The sequence below is a fragment of the Equus przewalskii genome, chromosome 1 (genome assembly GCF_037783145.1).
Source record: "Equus przewalskii isolate Varuska chromosome 1, EquPr2, whole genome shotgun sequence".
Lineage (NCBI taxonomy): Eukaryota > Metazoa > Chordata > Mammalia > Perissodactyla > Equidae > Equus > Equus przewalskii.
This window is the reverse complement of record NC_091831.1, coordinates 182435732-182449213: the sequence shown is the minus strand read 5'-3', so window position 1 is coordinate 182449213 and position 13482 is coordinate 182435732. Positions and strand designations below refer to the sequence as shown.

The following is a 13482-nucleotide window of genomic DNA, read 5'->3' as shown; positions in this document are numbered from 1 at the left end:
GCTGCAGGTCCTTCTAGTTGTGGGATGTGGGACGCTGCCTCAACTTAGCCTGACAAGCGGTGCCATGTCCTTGCCCAGGATGTGAACCCTCGGCCGCCGCAGTGGAGCGCACGAACTTAACCACTCGGCCACGGAGCCGGCCCCTGAAGCTTTATTTTAAATGTTGTTAGGGTGGGTCCAGAGCGATATTTAATCTAGGGCTAATTTAGCCCCACTACTAAGGCGATATCTTCCTCAGAACTTTATCTAACACCCTTCGTATTATGAGGTGTTGCCACTCTGTCCATTAAGAATATGAACAGTTTCCAGCCCTGTGTCAACTCTGCCTACCACTTCTCAGTGGTTCTTTCCCTGGTGGTGAGTAGTTTCCTCTCATACAAAGATTCTGCAGAGTTCTCTCTGTGCATTTCCCTCCTCTCCAGTATCACAGATGGAAAATTCGAGCTTCCTTGGCCTCCCCAAACTCCAATCTGTCTTCTTAAACTGAATGGGACTCAGATCTGGCTGAGTTCTCCTTCCTTACATCGTGGCCTGGAAACTGGCCCCAGGCCGTAGATGGTACAAGCATAGGACTCCTGTTGCTTTCCCTCTTTCTTTCAAGGGATCAGAGCCTGGTACTGCTTATTGCCCAGTTTTATAGTTGTAAATCCCATCCCTTTTATATCATCCCAATTGGCGTCAGAAGCTAAAGATTGTTTTTAATTTAGTCATAAATACTATGCAGAAAATTCTTTATTGTATATTTATTCTTGATTGTGGGCTGTAAGCAGTCTCATAATTGTTGGTCCCTGTTGAAAACACTAACCAATGTGGTGTTTAGTCCTTCCTTACTTGTTCTTCAGGGCCCCCTTCCTCCTTTAATCATTTAATAAACACTTATTCAGTGCCTGGAGTATGCCCAGGGCAATTTGGAATGGGTTTAAGCAGCGCAGTATTTATTCATAATATGTTATCTAAAGAATATTGTGAACACTTCTTGTAAAGCATCCCTGAAGCTGAGATTTTTTTTCTGTATAAATTCCAAACTTTCATCTTACCACCTTACTCATTCTTCTTTCATATATAAGAACTATCACTTCTGCCCTTTGAAGGGGAAAAAAGCAGAGGTGGTCTCTGGGAGTGAATTTCCACTATCTTAGAAAAAGGGGTATAAACTATGGAGAAATCTATTTCCACTTAAGACTGTAAAGCCTGGAAGGCAATGGAAAAGATATATTGTCAAACAGACACATTCTGATTTCTTACCTTGGAAAATGCACGGAAAGCATCATGAGCCCCGTAAGGGAAGGAGCGAGCCTGGCATGACTGGCCATGGCAGGAAAATCTATCAAATCCTTGGAGATAATAATTTCTTTTTGTAGGTAGTAAGTCAAGCTTTCTGTCCTTGGGCACTGTGTAGCAAGTGGAAGTAGGTAATGTAAAATATAGCTCTTTCTTCCATAATATACCTTCATACTTCTCTTTATTAGCCTAACCAGTCTGCTCTGTCTCTTGGTCCTTTTGCCTTTCATCCACGTCACTGTTTTCCCTTCTTGGAAATTCTTTTTTCTGCCTCTCTGATGAGTTTTATCTACTTCACTTCAAAATTAGCATTAAGACCATATCTTCTCTGGAAGACTTCCTAGGGCATATCCTCTTGGCTCTATTTCCCTCGACTTAAGGTCTCTTGTTGAGAATGACTGATTAAATAAATAGTATACACAGTTGAAACAACTGAAGTAATCATGGCTGACTATACACGCAGGCAAGGAACCTCGAAACGTGTGCTTCTGGGATACAGTATTTCTTTGATAAAATAAATAACAGTGAAGAGCATATAAGGTTGAGTTGTATCCTGGGAGTGAAGAATAAAGAAAAACCACTAAATTACTTAGGCTGATGTTGGTGCTTCCCCAGAACTTGATGTCAGCACTTTCCAGGCTTCCCTCTAACCGCCTTCTTGCACGGCAGCAGCAGCTGCATTTCCCCGCGGGTTTCCCCAGCTCCGGGCCTCTGCTCCTCTTCCTTTGAGACTACTTCGCTTCTGTCTTCCAGGCAGCAGCTCCAGAACAATCTTGTTCTTAAAGCCTTCCTAGCACCTCTCCCATTAGTCAAAACTTCTCCAAATCATGGGCGGCGGATTCAAAATTACAACTGCAATATCTTTCCACATCCTGGGAGAGAATATTCTAAGCCTCAGACATTATCTTGATTTAAATCATGTAGGTTTTTCCAGCATTTTTCAGTGAATTTTACTTTATCCATTGAAGACGATTTTCCTTGGACAAGAGAGGAGCAAAATCAGAGTCTTTGTTTTGTTTTAAGCCTGAAGCCGAGGCTTGTAAATTCAACTTCTACCACCAACGTCAACCATGAGCTCCTACAGCACTAAGTTTTCCTTGTTAAAATTATATTTATAGATCCCAGTTTTATTTCTGCAAGATAAAATTGTAGAAGGCAAATAAAGACTTTACCAGATACTTCTTTTTTGCAGTTTTATTACGAACTGTGTGGATAGTCAGGTCTGGTATGTTTGTTACTGTTTTCTATATTTCACCAAGTGTCAATTAAAATGCCCATCTATTTCTTTCATACAACATACGTTTATTGAGTGAGTGCTCATTAAACGAGAAATAACGTACAAAAACGTTTTTAAAAGTTTCATTTTTTGTGTGTACATTAACTCCGTCTTCTAGCTGAAGCTTTCATCTGCCCCCAAAAGGTTAAGATCAAGACAACAGGAATGAAAAGAGAATAAAAGGATTAATTGCCAGCTTCTGACAGTCAAAAAGGATTTTGTAGCCTGGTAATTGGCCGAAATCCAAACATTTTTGAGAGAAAGAGTTTCCTAAATTCTTTTCTCTCATTCTAAGGGTCATACACGGTTTGCACGCTGGATTGGGTGTGGGCTGTCTGCTATGGGTCTGCTCTACCCCGGGGAATAAGACACAGAGAGGGAGGAAACGCAGGCTGGAAGCGAGCTTCATGTGGCAGTGGTTCAGAGGGACCAGCTTGGGTGCCCAGAGTTTAGAAAAGCCCGGGGCGCTACAGGATCCTGACCAAGACCAGAGGGTTTGGGTTATGAGATTGAACAGCTGCTGACTTTAGGACCAGCATGCCACACGGCAATCTGAGCCAAGAACCGTGACCCAGACACACAAGGAGCCAGAGCACATTCCCACATCCTTTTTTTACCTCTAGACTCCATAAACCGCGCCTATCCCCATGGGCGGTACCCTGAAGCCATATTAAAATGACCGGGAGATAGGGACAGAAATTTGAAACTAAGCAGTCTTAAAAAGTGTGAGCATTCCCTAAATGGGGCCATTTGAGTATTGTATTGGGTTCGTCAGAGTGGACGTTTAGTGTTTTTGTTTGTTTTTTTCTTGGTATGTCCGCCAGTGGGGAACGGTGAGGAAAAGAAGATCAGATTAACATGAAGAAGGTGGACTTTTTCTACGTTGACAAGAAGTATGGAGAATTTTGTGACTGTGTCCCACTTGCTGTGCCCCAGGTCTCTGCTGAACTCTTGGACCAGCGTAGGACAGAGCACGGTGAGTGCCCTCAGGGACTTACAGTCTGTAGGTCAGGGGGACAACCAGCAAGATGACAAACAAATGAATACATGACTGCAAATTGTGACGAATTTTCTCTGGAGATGATGGTGTGGGTGAGGGGTGGCTCGGGGAGAACTGTCCTGAGAGGGAACTGAAGGGTGAATGGGCACCAGGCAGAAAAATGGGATTTCACTCCAGGGAGAAAGAGCAGCATGTGCCAAGACCCCCCAGGCTTCTGTTCAGAGACCAGGAGGCTGGAGTGTGTTCAGAGAGGGGTGGGATGTGACTGAGGGGTCCACAGACCTCAGATCAGGGCAGGTGGTGGGGGCCGCAGGGAGGAGTTCAGGTTTCCGTGTCAGTGCCCTGGGAAGGTTTGCGCGGATGAGTGAAGAGAGGAGATGGCTAACATTTTAAGAAGGTGACTGGGTGGATGAAGGGTTGGAGACAGAGAAAGAACGAGTGTCAAATTATTTGGGAGGTTTCAGCAGTCCTTGAGGCCAAGGAGGACAGTTGCTTGGACCAGGATGGTGACAGTGGGGAGAAGAGTGACAGACACATTCCGGAAATTCTTCTGCTCTGTGCTTGAAACCCTAATTGCTGTTTTATCTTCTCAGTCAACTTTGCTCCCTCCCCACAGCTTTGCCCTTTAAATGGATGCTTCTCATTTCTTTTTCTGGGGCATAAGAGGGGTGGGAAGGTAGAAGATTACTGTGATTTTCAGAAAACTGCCTGAAATTGACGATTAGCCATCGCAGGCTAATGGGAGGCCTTTGGTTATTGTCCTGAGGGCTCCTTTGCTGGTGCGCTTCTCCTGCGGCCCCGCTCGGCTGACATTCCCGGGGCTGTTCTTTGTCTTCACAGCTCCCATCCTAAGCTAGGCTCTGACGGCTGCTTCAGATGAATTCTAAAAATGACCCATTACTGAATTTTCTTAAACCAAATCTCTGTTTTCTCCAGAGACGAATGTCAGAGACTACCTAAAACACACAAACAAGCTTTTGCAGTAATTTAAAAGCATTTCCCCACGAATGTTCCATCAAGTGGGAGCAGGTGATACCTATCCAGCAGAATCGTTAGGATTAAAGGTTGCGTGAGTCTCAGCAGCTGGAGGAGGAGGATGGAAAGGGAAGCCGTGCCGCCACCTCCGCGCTAGTGATGGCCACAGGCTGTGATCGCGGGGCCGGGGGAGGCTCAGGGGTCCTGTAACATTGTCTCCATTCGATCGAGAAGCCTTTGTAGTTGCAAGAACCCACAAGTGACCATGGAGACTTGTGGTCTTGAACTGGAATGAAAAAACTTGTGGGTGGCTAGTTCTGCCATTTCTCCTAGGAATGACCCCCCCCCCCCCCCAACCAGTTTACCCATCAAGACAGGGCACTGTGACAGGATGCACAGCTCATTCGACTCTGATGCTTATGTGACAATACGTTATCTTGCTGTGAAACTACTGAACTATTTAGAAGACCCAGAAAATGTTATGCTTTTTCATTGCTTTCGGACTTTGTCTAGAATGCTCTTCCCGTGTATGAGACACCGACAGTTCTGCTCAGCTCGGCTCAGCCAAGCACTGCCTGCTCTTCTCTGCTGCACTCCTACTTCCCCCATATTCTGGGCGTGTCTTGTAATATTCCCATCATAGAACTTTTCACTTTATGCTGCAATTGTCTGCTTTGTCCTCCTGCTAGATTATGAACTCTCCAAAGGCAGTCTTTCCATTTTTGATTCCCCAGTGCTTCACATGATGCTTGACACTTAGTGGGCACTCAAGAAATATTGAGTGAATAAAGGAAATAAACATGTAGTTGTAGCTGGGGTTCCTACTGTGTGCTCACAGGTGAAATTTGTGGGGTTTCTATTCACAAGGCCCAAGGTAACCTGGTGTCTCCCCTCTGCTCCCTCTTCCCTTTTCTGCCTGATCTCCTCTTGGCTCACTCTGCTCAGCGGCACTGTCTCTCTGCTGTTCCTCCAGCACGCCAGACGTGCTGTTGCCCCAGGGCCTTGGTGTGGCCGAGCTCTCTGCCAGGCATGCGCTTTCCCTGGACATCCAAATGGCTGCTCCTCACCTGCTCCACGTCTCTGGTCATGTCACCTTCTCCATCATCTCAGTCCTTTCCCTCCACGCATACTGAGGTCCTCACCCCACCTCCTCCTTGTTTCCATAGCAGGGATTGCCTTTGAACATACGGATACACTTCCATTGTTCAGTGTCCCTCTCTTCTTGCTGGGATGTAAGCTTCCAGGGGAGCCGTGACGGTTGTCTGCTCTCTTCTCTGACGTTTTCCACTGGTGCACCCCTGATGGCGTAGACTAGAACAGTGCAGAGCGCTGGAGACACTCAAGGGATATTTGTTGAATAATGAGTGTGTGAATATTCAAATATGTTTCTTAGGGGATTCCCTCTTGAGCCGTTATCTTATATTAATAGTGTCTTAGTCCATTTGAGCTGTCGTGACAAAATCCCATAGACTGGTGGCTTACAAACAACAGACGTTTATTTCTCACAGTTCTGGAGGCTGGAAGTCCGAGATCACAGTGCTGGCAGATTCGGGGTTTGGTGGGGGCTCATTTCCTACATGGTGCCTTTTCACCATGTCCTCACATGGTGGAAGGGACCAGGGGGCTCTCAGGGGTCTCCTCTGTGAGAGCACTTGTACCATTCACGAGGGCTCTGCCCTTGGACCAATCACTCCCCAAAACCCACCTCCTAATTCCGTCACCTCAGATCAGGTTAGGAGGTTAGAATATCAACATGTGAATGCTGACGGGACACACGTTCAGACTATAACAAATAGCATAGTGCAAATTAGCCTATTTGCTCTCCTAATGGATGCCTAGAACCAGAAGGAATGAGATAAGGGCAGAGCATCTCACTGGAGTGAGAAAGGGGAAGGTTTGGATCCGGCCTTGTGTTGGGAATGGTAAGCCCAGGAAAGTTTCACTTGTGAGAATCCAGGAGGGGCCCGTGCAGAGCTGTAATCTATAGCCAGGGGGAAGCAGAACAGAGAGGTCATGCTAAGAGCAGGAGTTCTAGCATTTGTAAAACAAATCTAGGCTTTTGTCATAGGTTTGCTTAGGCGAATCCTACCTAAAATACTTGCTCTCATCATAATTTTCCTCTGAATAGATTAGCTGCATTTTTGGTCTTGGTATGTTGGACAAAGACCCGGGGTGGTCATTCTCACTCGTGACACTACCAAGTAGAAAAACCCTATTGACCAGCTTGATGAACTGACAAAGTATTATGAAAATTTTATTTCAGAGCAAGTGAACTCTGCATAGCAAAGAGGGCCCTAGGTAATGTGAAAACAGAGTTGGTGTTTTTGACCAAACTCTATGTAAGTATATAAAGTTGAGATAAAATAGTTAATTTATAATACGTAACACCTATTCTAAAAGAAGAAACATGATTAAAACGTATTTATTATGTTTATGTGTGTCTGTGTACTATTCACCACGGTATTGACATGGAAAATTAAAACTACCTCGATATATCAACATTTTTCCTTATTCTTGAGTCCATTTTTTGTCGTTTTTTACCTTTACAAGAATTGAGCAAAGATTTAGTATTTAACGTTCAGGAGTCTCTCCTTGTCACCTGTAGTATTTCAAGCATATGACACAGAAAACCATATTTGAGATGTGAAATTGACTAGTATTCATATCTAAGATAAACGGAAGGAAAATATATCAAAATGTATTTCAGTAAGCTGCAGCATGTGTTGATCTATGATGTTTTGACTCCCCAAAGAAAATTACATCTTTATCCTACAGGTTTGCGAACTGTATCAATGCTGCAGGTTTCAGATGCGTGAGATAGTCCCTCTCCCCTGGATTAACTTTGCTAACGTGTCTTATTCAAGACTACACAACAATCATGCCACTTGCTTTTTTTTTTTTACCACCATTGCAGAGGTAAAGATTAATATGATGATTTTAAAAAAGAAAGCCTTGTATCTTGGAATGCTGAAAGTTCTTATTTATTTTCTCTCTTGTTAATAAAAAGAAGCACTTTGGAGAAATTTATCTTTATACCTCAGGTCATAAACTGATGACATAATAAAGACATGAAGAAACATTTGCCTCTGAGGTGTGCTAAACAATCAGACAGGTACATCAAACACGTTTCCTTTCTCTCTTCTTAAATGTTGATTGTAGGGACATTTGTAAAGTGCATGCAGAATCGGGTAGAAAATGAATCTAGGATCAGAATTTTCTCAGTCTATGGAAGAGCTAAACCAGAGTTTGGAGTTCTTTTATTCCTAGTCAGAGTTTATATTCACGTTAGATGGTGGGTGCTAGGGTATCTGTAATCTACTTTACAATTCTGCTTCAGGAAACAGCGTGGCGTAAGTGTGCGTTCATTAGCTTTAATCTCCACTGGAGGAGCAGTCGGTGCCGTACTCCAGTATTCACACTCCAGGGGTGGGCAACTAGCATTTAATTAGTGAGGCCACACTCCGGAGCTCTGTGACAGGGGCTGTAGCTTTCTTTATCCCTAGCACCAAAGATTAGCTAATTAGCACATTAGCAATAGGTTTTCATTGGCAGAATTAATGGCTTGTTAATTAGCATAATGGATGATATAAATGAGTTATGGGGTGAAAGTAGTGGTTTAAAAATGTCAGATTGGCTAAAATATTTTAGAGGCATTCCTCACCTTGCCTAAAGAGGATGTAAACTGTGGTGACCGTTCTGCCCTTCATCTTTGGGAACGCCCTCCATCCTACTGCCGGCGTGGTCTGGGGGCTGGCAGGCCTCTGGAAGATTCTGGTTGCCTGAAGCCCACTCTTAGGTTAACTGGATTCTGCCTCTGGAATATGTTCATACATGCTCCCTCCATCCGAGAGAAGTTTTTGTACAATGTATGGTGAAAGCACTTAGAAAGTCAGAGAGCTGGGACTTTACTAAACTTACGGCACAGGTTTGAAGATCGTTTTGTGCCTGCTTACTAATAAATATGTGCATCTCTATGGAAGTATTCACTTTCTTTATGATCTGGTTGTGAGTGTAAGAAAGACGTCTAAGTCACCCATCCTTCCATTTACAGATTTACCTGTCCACATATTTATTCATTTAATGACTATTTCATCAAACAATTATTACACATCTACTACGTACCAGGCATTGTGCTTTTTGCTGGGGATATAAAAATGGACATGATGAAGCCTTCATAACAAGTGCATGTTTAGTGAGAAATACACACACACACACTTATGGATAAGTGCAGAGTGTTGCCTATGAAGCATTAGAGAGGGCGCTTTACCCAATAAAAGGGAATCAGGGATTTCTGGGGGCAGTGACAATTAAGCTGATCATACTAGACAGGCTGGAGTTGGCTTGTTGAGGGAATGGGAATGAACTAGGTAGAGAAAAACATGAGCCAGGAATTGGAGATGAGAGGCAGCACAGTGTGCACAGGGTAAAATTTCCAGAGATGAGGCTGCAGCGATGGCCCAGGACCTGGTCACGGTGGGCTGCGTGCTGTTCCTGTTAGGGAGCCTGTGCTTTATCTTTGGACTCTATGGAGCATCTGAAGAGCTTTAAGCTACAGAGTCACATGTTAGATTTACATCTTAGATATTTGAAGGCCGTGTGAAGGGAGACTCACAGAAAGGCACTGATTTAAGAAGCTGTTGTAATGACCGAGGCAAGAGATTACAGTAGGGATATCAGGAGGGGATGGACTTGAGTAATATTTATGAGATAAAATCTGTGATTTGGGGGTAGCGAAGGAACGAGAAAAGTTGTTGAGGATGTAGAGCAGGTGGTAACGGAAGCCATGAGGTGGTCACGGTTTCCCAGGAGGAGCTGTTGAGTAAAATGAGCTGTGCGTAAAAGAATAATGATCAAGGACCCCTGCATTGAAGACATGACAGAACAGGAGAGAGAAGAGGGGAAGCATAGCAGAGAGTGGCCAGTGCCCCTGACGGAACATTCCTGCTGGCTTGACTAGACTTTAAAGTTTCTTCCTGATGATAGGCTCCTGACCTTCCATTAACAACATCTGCAATTGTAAATGTTTTCTTTGTTCCTTTGAGATATAAATCTTCTCCCAGCTTCTTGCCACTTTTACAACCGAGGACTATCTTTCTCAAAGACCTGGGAGCCCTCGTTTGAAATGTAACCATCAAGAAACACAGTGTTCTTGCTTCCCAGTCCCCATGGGAGGGTAGGAGCCTAACTTCTACAAGCACCACTTGGCAAAGATCACGTTGACCAACATCCCAACTGAAGTCCTCCGGTACCTCAGCATTGAAAATCCCACTGCCTTTGGCTTTGGTGGAGTGGAGCTCCATCTCTCTCCCCTGTTGCGTAGTCTTGAATAAAGTCTTCCTTGCCTTTTAACTCCATTCAGTGCAATTTGTCTTGGAGACAAAGTAGGAAGAAAACCAAAAAAACAGGACGATCACAGAGACACACTGGAGTGGAGATTGATGGAAGCGGTCAACACTGTCAAAAACAGCAGAGAAGGTCCAGAAAGCGACCTGCTGAGAAATGTGAATGGATTTGACAATTACGATTTCCTGGGTGGCTAGGGGTAGATTCACTGCCAGGCTCTTAGGAAGCACTTGATAACTTTGTTGAGTGAAGGCAGTACCGAACTAGTGAATGGGAGGTGATGGAGTGGACACACAATGTGCAGACTTCAGAAGGTTGGATAAGGCATGGAAAAGATTATCTGGGTAGTATCTAGAGAAGCATGAAAGGCTCAAGGAAGAGTGTTTTTCTGACAAAGAATTCAGTTTGTTTTCAGGAGAGGGGAAAAACATAACAGAGAGAGAAGAAAAGAAGTTGTGTATAAAGGAGTCTGAATGATGATGATGAGCAAAATCCTGAAGGAGGAGGAGAAAGAGACAAGATTTGGGTAGGGAGTTTGGCCTTGAATGGGAAGAGGACCATTTAATTTTCTGAGAATAGAATAAAAGAAGCAAGGGTGGCTATGGGGTAAATAAGGAGGGTTCCCAGGTGGAAGTGGTCTTGTGGGATGCCCTTGACTCTTTGATTAAATACGAGGATTGAATCTTCCTAGGATTATAATAAATATAGGGTGGAAAATTAGATTGTTGGATGTTAAATTTGGTTTAAATTTAATAATAAATGAGATTTCATGGAAGTTAAATTTTCCTGGGATTACAGTAAACATAGAGTGGAAAGAAGACTTTGAAAGAATCCGAAGACCTCAATAAATGAGGAGGATACAGCTGTACATAACAGATGGATAAATCTCAGAGCTGAATAGACTTTCTCATAACATCAGTGGCTAACATGAGAGTGTGCCTGATGGTGCTCTAAGTGCTGGATATCTGTTAACTCATCTAATCACTTACAACCCTAGGAAGCAGGCATATTATCATCTCCATCTTTCAGATGAGGAAACCGAGGCCTGGAGAGGTTATATTACTTGTTTAAGATTACATAGCTAGTATATGGTGGAGCTGGGATTTGAACCCACTTATGGAGTCCGGCTCCAAACTTTGGTCTCTTGTCGCTTTGCTATTTTGCCTTCAGAAGAATGGAAGGGAAATGGCCTATAACGTGGCAGTGGGAGACTCTACCGTCAGCACATGGAACTTTTATGGCTTTCCCTGAAGAGTTAAACAGGGCAGTGGAGACTATTCTTTGTAAAGACTGAGTACATAAGAAGGCTTGTGTATAACAGAAAAGGGATTCTTGAAAGGCCGGGGGAGAAGGGGTGGAGTTTCAACATAATACATTGGTTATAATCTAAATGTCTTCCAGCAAGGCATTGGTTAGATGAACGATGGTATAATCGCATGGTAGAAAATGATGCAGTCATGAAAATACAGAACATTTAAGGCTGTAGAAATGCTTGGGGTGTATTCACTGAAAAAGTTGGTCATAAAACAAACCATTATGGCACCATTTTATAACAAAAAAGTTTGTATGCATAACTGGTTGTGCATATAACACAGTAACAATCATAGAAGAATAAAAACTCAGTGAAGGGGATGGGAATTATTGTAAAGATACAGTGAGCAGTTTTACGGACGCAAGGACTGGATTATTGCCACACCTCATGGAACCAGCACCAAGTAGCTACTAGGAAATGATGTCCTATTCTCTCTGCCTCTCAGGGACTGTATGGTCTCTTGTTTCTGGTTTCTGTGCTTCTGTCTCCTCCACCCATCTGTATCTGCTTATATACCACACAAATATCAGTGGTAACTACCGCTATCATCAGTCTTCCTGGATCTTAGCTCCGATTTTTGAGAGAGAGTGTGAAGAGAAGGAAATGGATTTTAGTTCAGTCCTGATCTAATCAGCTGTGAACAGGAGCGTGGGGTCAGGTGGTAAAGCCACACCCCTGATTCTGCCCCTGGCCTAGGGCTGTGCACAGGGGAAGTTTATAAAGGATATGATTCTGGATGAAGCAGGCAACAAACGTCCCATATATGTAATCAGTGTGTATCTGAGTGTTGGCATTCCTATGGATGACTTTTATTTTATTCTTTCTGATCTTAAAATATTTTCTCAGTTGTCTGTAATAAATACGTATTATTTCATAACAAAATTTTATCAAAAGAAAAACTGGGAGTATATAGGAGAGAGAAAGTGAAGAGAAATAGGAATGTTACCAAGAATGTTGAGGGTAAAGATGGATTAGAAGTAACTGTCTTCAAGTATGTTTGATAAAATTCATCTGTGAAGAATAAACTAAGGATTCCAGTTGATGTCTGATTACATCTCAGGGGACTGGTATCTTGAAATTTCTAAAAAGTGACCAGAGCTCTACTTAGGGTGAGGGTTGCAGGAATTTGGAGAAGGGCCCTCTCCTTATATGTCACCGGTGAAGATTATTTGTCTCATGGAGATGCTAAAGCTGTTGAAACTAGTACAAAAGCTCGCCTATGTAAACACATGCTCATATTCTCACTTTAAAGCATTTTATATCATTCCAAATCAAATTTTGGATTTTAAAAACAAAACATAGGCTTCTGCAAAATAAGAAAATAGACTTGAAGATCTGAGCATTTTTCATCAGGATCCCTGATGGTACACCATTTGGGACATAGGTGTTTCCATTTTTTCACTTATTTCTGCTGTGATGGTTATGCAGAATCAGCTGTGATGTTCCTGTGTGTGTGTGTGTGTGTGTGGGGGGGAACGTCACACAGGAGAGCAACATTTGGGAGGAGTGAAGTGGGAACTATCTTAATTGAGCAGAATAATTGCAGGATCATACCTTAGTAAGAATTTGAGAAGGAATGCTAGAGTCTCGGTGTGACTGGGAAGAGATGCTTTTGCAACCATAACAAATTTATTTAACACGTTGTAAAGCATTTTTAAGCCAGGATTCTTTAAAATTTGTCTTTTATCTTTGTACATTGGCATTTAAAAGAAGAATGCAAAGTATTCTTTCATTGCAAAGAATAAATACAAAGATCAAATCCTGTGTAATATTTTTGGATAGGCGATGTCAAATACTTGTATATGCTATTCCTCTTCTTTGGGATGAATACCCACATAGAGTCCCCATGCAACATAATTTCATAGAGTTACCTGGGTGATCAGATCTCTATCTGATCTTTGTCCCATTTCTTGGATATTTACTTCTTCCACTTAAGTCTGTCAGTCCTCTGCTTCAATATTAATTTGCCATCAAAAAACAGTTATTAAATACCTTTGTACTTGGTACTCAGGATGCAAAGATGCATCTTGGACTTCTTGACATGTGTAACTAGCGGGAGACATACATATGATAAGGATGCCTGCAATATGATGTGAGATTGCTAAGTAGAGGGGCATCCAAGTGCTATGGGAGCACCAAGGACAGGAGGAAGCAACTGATTTATCCTGGGAAAGCAGAGGAACTATTAAAGAATCTTCTGTGTTGGCTCTTAAATAAGGTAATCATGTTTCCTCTGTTGCCTCAACAGTCTGTTTAAGCTCATCGTCCCAGGGTAATTATTAATAGCTCCCTCTT

At 42.9% G+C, this 13482-nt stretch overlaps 1 long non-coding RNA gene across 1 annotated transcript in view; it reads left to right on the top strand.

Annotated features, from left to right (window-relative positions):
• Positions 1–13482, top strand: part of LOC139084876 (uncharacterized) — a 45609-nt gene that overhangs the window by 23739 nt on the left and 8388 nt on the right. Inside the window, exon 2 of the long non-coding RNA XR_011542754.1 lies at positions 3382–3533. This is a non-coding gene — a long non-coding RNA (uncharacterized lncRNA). The remainder of the gene's footprint in view (positions 1–3381; positions 3534–13482) is intronic.